General features: G+C 36.0%; 1 protein-coding gene across 1 annotated transcript in view; it reads right to left on the bottom strand.

Annotated features, from left to right (window-relative positions):
• Positions 1-6,039, bottom strand: part of LOC110451828 (guanine nucleotide-binding protein G(i) subunit alpha-like) — a 41,714-nt gene that overhangs the window by 34,357 nt on the left and 1,318 nt on the right. The gene's annotated exons all lie outside the window — the stretch shown is intronic.

Here is a 6,039-nt window from a genome sequence, read left to right as displayed (position 1 = left end):
ACACAGATAAACGCTTAGTCTAGAAACCAATAATCTTAGTAAACGCTGCTTCTGGACACTGAAAACATAGATAAACGCTTAGTCTAGAAACCAATAACCCTTGTAAACGCTCCGACTGGACACTGGAAACATCGATAAACGCTTAGTCTAGAAACCAATAAACCTAGTAAACGCTTCGTCTGGACACAAAAAATGCAGATAGATGCTCAGATTAGAAACCAATTATCCAAGTAAAAGCTCCGTTTGGACACTTAAAATACAGATAAACGCTTAGTCTAGAAACCAATAATCCTAGTTAACTCTCCGTCTGGACACTGAAAACACAAATAAACGCTTAGTCTAGAAACCAATAACCCAAGTATACGCTCCGTCACGACACTGAAAACATAGATAAACGCTTAGTCTAGAAACCAATTATCCATGTAAACGCTCCGTTTGGCTAGTGAAGACACAGATAAACGCTAAGTGTGGAAACCAATTATCCAAGTAAACGCTCCGTCTGGACATTGAAAACACAGATAAACGCTTAGTCTAGAAACCAATAAACCTAGTAAACGCTCCGTCTGGACACTGAAAACACAGATAAACGCTCAGTCTAGAAACTAATAAACCTAGTAAACGCTTCGTCTGGACACTAAAAATGCAGATAGATGCTCAGATTAGAAACCAATTACCCTAGTAAACGCTCCATATTGACATTGAAAAAACAGATAAACGCTAAGTCTGGAAACCAATTATCCAAGTAAAAGCTCCGTCTGGACACTGAAGACACAGATAAACGCTTAGTCTAGTTACCAATGATCCTAGTAAACGCTCCGTCTGGACATTGAAAACACAGATAAACGCTAAGTCTAGAAACCAATAACCCTAGTAAACGCTCCGTCTGGACACTGAAAACATAGATAAACGCTTAGTCTAGAAACCAATAAACCAAGTAAACGCTTCGTCTGGACACTAAAACGCGGATAGACGCTTAGTCTAGAAACCAATAACCCTAGTAAACGCTCCGTCTGGACACTGAAAACACAGATAAACTCTTAGTCTGGAAACCAATAACCCTAGTAAACGCTCCGTCTGGACTCTGAAAACACAGATAAACGCTAAATGTAAACACCAATAACCCTAGAAAAAGCTCCGTCTGGACACTGAAGACACAGATAAACTCTTAGTCTAGAAACCAATAACCCTAGTAAACGCTCCGTCTGGACACTGAAGACATAGATAAGCGTTTAGTCTAGAAACCAATAACCCTAGTAAACGCTCCGTCTGGACACTGAAACCACAGATAAACTTGTTGTCTAGAAACCAATAAACCAAGTAAACGCTCCGTCTGGACACTGAATCCACAGATAAACGCTTAGTCTAGAAACCAATGATCCTAGTCAACGTTCCGTCTGGACACTGAAAACACAGATAAACGCTTAGTCTAGAAACCAATAATCTTAGTCAACGTTCCGTCTGGACACTGAAAACATAGATAAACGCTTAGTGTAGAAACCAATAAAACGCAGATAAAGGCTTAGTCTAAAAACCAATAATCCAAGTAAACGCTCCGTCTTGCTACTGAAAACACAGATAAACGTTTAGTCTAGAAACCAATAACCCAGGTCAGCACACTTAACAAAAACCAATAACCCAGGTCAGCACACTTAACAGAAACCGATAACCCAGGTCATAATTAGGATGATCATTCCTCTTAACCTGAAATATTCGTCATAGCCGACACTTCTTCAATAACTGAAGGGCTTCACCGTGTACTTATACATAGAAGGCAGTGCTGTGCACTAACGATTCGTTTGTAACACCCTCACTGACTGAAGTAGTTCCTACTAGTCGTCTTGACCAGCATTCGCCTACACCTGACCAGCTGATTATCAACAACATGCATATGGTGACCAAACACAATTAACTACGTGACCATTTGCGATACCAATAGGGAGGATTTCCGGTTTATATTTAGTGCGAACATCCGGTGATGACAGGGACGTTATAAATGAAGTTTCCTTTTGTTTTAATGTAATTAATGTGTTCGCCATGTTTGTTTGGGTTAATTGTACAACCGATCCGCGAGCGACTGGTATTCTTATTAATCCCTAAGCTTGATATTTTTCATTTAAAGAACGTTCATGTCAAAAAAACAGGGCAATGGACGGCGGAACTCATTATAATGAAACGATTTTGTATAGATCTTCCCTGAGCTTGGGTCTTCAATAGATACTATTATAATGGTGTAAGGTATTCTGGTGATATATAGAGGTTACACATCGATTGGTTGTTGAATATGGTATTTATTTCACTCGAGTTAGTTAAATATGACATGGACATGAGTGAAATTAGCTGTTTCCGACTGAGATTGTGGTAGAAATCAGTTTAGTACATAAGAGAAGTTTAGCTTAAGGCCAAAAACCGGTTATGGGCATATTGCTTGCTTAACTGCCAAATTCCAGTTGAAGGACATGTATAAGAATAGGCCATAAATTGGTTAAGGGTGCATTGTACGCTAAACTGCCAATATACAGTGGAGGTACCAATTCAAGAATTGGTAGACTGATCGGTTCATATATAAATATTTTACTGTTGTTAATGCATGAAACGATTTTTATCATAATAAGGCAGGTTTAAATATTTCATATAAGATATTTCTTAATACACTTGCACACATGTACTTGAAACTGTGTATGGAAGGTTGTCAAATGCGACAACTGTGGGTGTATCTCAGTTATATACCGGTAATGATGCAAACCAGATTATGTTATAGTGTATATTAACTAAAGTACAGTGTGTAAAAGTATATATCTAATACTATACACTGCATACCACGTTGAACGTTACAATTGAGGAAAATGTCAAATGCACACGTGCGTATGAAAACTTGTAAGGTTGACTGTGAGGAATATATCGATTGCTTCATAATGATATACATTGTGACCGTCACAAGAAAGAGGAGCCAGATTTGAGCACAAAAAAAGGGTATAAAATAATAATACAATCTACATTCGTTTCTTTAGCGATGGCGGCAGTATGCTTATTTCGTTAATTCATCTAAGGTATACATTAAACACTCGTTATATTGCCTAAATTTGTCAGAGCAATTTGGCGTCATAAAACGATTTGGCGATAAATTGAGAGAAGTATATAGAGGAATTCTTAAGAAAACGAGAAACGAGACATTGAAATGTGTTAGCAGTAAACGAGGTTGCATATAAAACGAGGAGCATATATAAAAGGAAATATAGAAAAAAATAGATCTAACGATTGACTAAAAAATAAGCTGCTTTCACCCTTTACTTGGCTCTTCAGATTTAAAATAAATATATTGACATAATTGTAAATAAAGTTCTTTCGTCTTACGAATACAAGTGTATGTCTTACTAAGTAGCAGTTTTTTGTTTTACAATACGAATATGTCTTACCCATAAGCAGTAGTTTGTTTTACAATACGAATATGTCTTACCAAGTTGTAGTAGTTTGTTTTGCAATACGAACATGTCTTACCCAGTTGTAGTAGTTTGTTTAGCAATACGAATATGTCTTACCCAGTAGCATTAGTTTGCTTTACAATACGAATGTTTTACGATACATATATGTCTAGCCCAGTTGTAGTAGTTTGTTTAGCAATACGAATATATCTTACCCAGTTGTAGTAGTTTGTTTAGCAATACGAATATGTCTTGCCCAGTAGCATTAGTTTGCTTTACAATACGAATGTTTTACGATACATATATGTCTAGCCCAGTTGTAGCAGTTTGTTTAGCAATACGAATATATCTTACCCAGTTGTAGTAGTTTGTTTAGCAATAGGAATATGTCTTACCCGGTTGTAGTATCTTGATTTACAATACTAATATGTCTTACCCAGTTGGAGTAGTTTGTTTTGCAATACGAATATGTCTTACCCGGTTGTAGTAGTTTGATTTACAATACTTATATGTCTTACCCAGTTGTAGTAGTTTGTTTAGCAATACGAATATGTCTTTCCCGGTTGTAGTAGTTTGATTTACAATAGGAATATGTCTTACCCAGTTGGAGTAGTTTGTTTTGCAATACGAATATGTCTTACCCGGGTGTAGTAGTTTGATTTACAATACTTATATGTTTTTCCCAGTTGTAGTAGTTTGTTTAGCAATACGAATATGTCTTACCCGGTTGTAGTAGTTTGATTTACAATAGGAATATGTCATACCCGGATGAAGTAGTTTGTTTAGCAATACGAATATGTCTTACCCGGTTGTAGTAGTTTGATTTACAATACGAATATGTCTTACCCTGAAATAGTAGTTTGTTTAGCAATACGAATATGTCTTACCCAGTTGTAGTAGTTTGTTTAGCAATACGAATATGTCTTACCCAGTTGTAGTAGTTTGTTTAGCAATACGAATATGTCTTACCCAGTTGTAGTAGTTTGTTTAGCAATACGAATATGTCTTACCCAGTTGTAGTAGTTTGTTTAGCAATACGAATATGTCTTACCCAGTTGTAGTAGTTTGTTTAGCAATACGAATATGTCTTACCCAGTTGTAGTAGTTTGTTTAGCAATACGAATATGTCTTACCCAGTTGTAGTAGTTTGTTTAGCAATACGAATATGTCTTACCCAGTTGTAGTAGTTTGTTTAGCAATACGAATATGTCTTACCCAGTTGTAGTAGTTTGTTTAGCAATACGAATATGTCTTACCCAGTTGTAGTAGTTTGTTTAGCAATACGAATATGTCTTACCCAGTTGTAGTAGTTTGTTTAGCAATACGAATATGTCTTACCCAGTTGTAGTAGTTTGTTTAGCAATACGAATATGTCTTACCCAGTTGTAGTAGTTTGTTTAGCAATACGAATATGTCTTACCCAGTTGTAGTAGTTTGATTTACAATATGAATATGTCTTACCCTGAAAAAGTAGTTTGTTTAGCAATACGAATATGTCTTACCCAGTTGTAGTAGTCTGTTTTGCAATACGAATATGTCTTACCAGAGGCAGTTGTTTGTTTAGCAATACGAATATGTATTACCCAGTTGTAGTAGTTTGTTCTGCAATACGAATATGTCTTACCAGAAGCGGTAGTTTGTTTAGCAATACGAATATGTTTTACCCAGTTGTAGTAGTTTGTTCTGCAATACGAATATGTCTTACCAGAAGCGGTAGTTTGTTTAGCAATACGAATATATCTTACCCAGTTGTAGTAGTTTGCCTTGCAATACGAATATGTCTTACCCTGAAAAAGTAGTTTGTTTAGCAATACAAATATGTCTTACCCAGTTGTAGTGGTTTGTTTTGCAATACGAATATGTCTTACTAGAAGCAGTAGTTTGTTTAGCAATACAAATATGTCTTACCCAGTTGTAGTGGTTTGTTTTGCAATACGAATATGTCTTACCAGAGGCAGTTGTTTGTTTAGCAATACGAATATGTTTTACCCAGTTGTAGTAGTTTGTTTTACAATAGGAATATGTCTTACCCAGTTGTAGTAGATTGATTTACAATATGAATATGTCTTACCCAGTTGTAGTAGTTTGTTTTGCAATACGAATATGTCTTACCAGAAGCAGTAGTTTGTTTAGCAATACGAATATGTCTTACCCAGTCGTAGTAGTTTGTTTAGCAATACGAATATGTCTTACCCGGTTGTAGTAGTTTGTTTTACAATAGGAATATGTCTTACCCAGTTGTAGTAGTTTGTTTAGCAATACGAATATGTCTTACCCTGTTGTAGTCGTTTGATTTACAATAGGAGTATGTCTTACCCGGTTGTAGTAGTTTGATTTACAATAGGAATATGTCTTACCCGGTTGTAGTAGTTTGTTATACAATAGGAATATGTCTTACCCGGTTGTAGTAGTTTGTTTTACAATATGAATATGTCTTACCCGGTTGTAGTAGTTTGATTTACAATAGGAATATGTCTTACCCGGTTGTAGTAGTTTGATGTACAATAGGAATATGTCTTACCCAGTTGTAGTAGTTTGATTTACAATAGGTATATGTCTTACCCGGTTGTAGTAGTTTGATTTACAATAGGAATATGTCTTACCCGGTTGTAGTAGTTTG

Source organism: Mizuhopecten yessoensis, unplaced genomic scaffold, assembly GCF_002113885.1.
Source record: "Mizuhopecten yessoensis strain PY_sf001 unplaced genomic scaffold, ASM211388v2 scaffold6211, whole genome shotgun sequence".
NCBI classification, from domain to species: Eukaryota; Metazoa; Mollusca; class Bivalvia; order Pectinida; family Pectinidae; genus Mizuhopecten; species Mizuhopecten yessoensis.
Note: the sequence above shows the minus strand (reverse complement) of the source record. Positions and strands in the feature narration are given on the sequence as shown.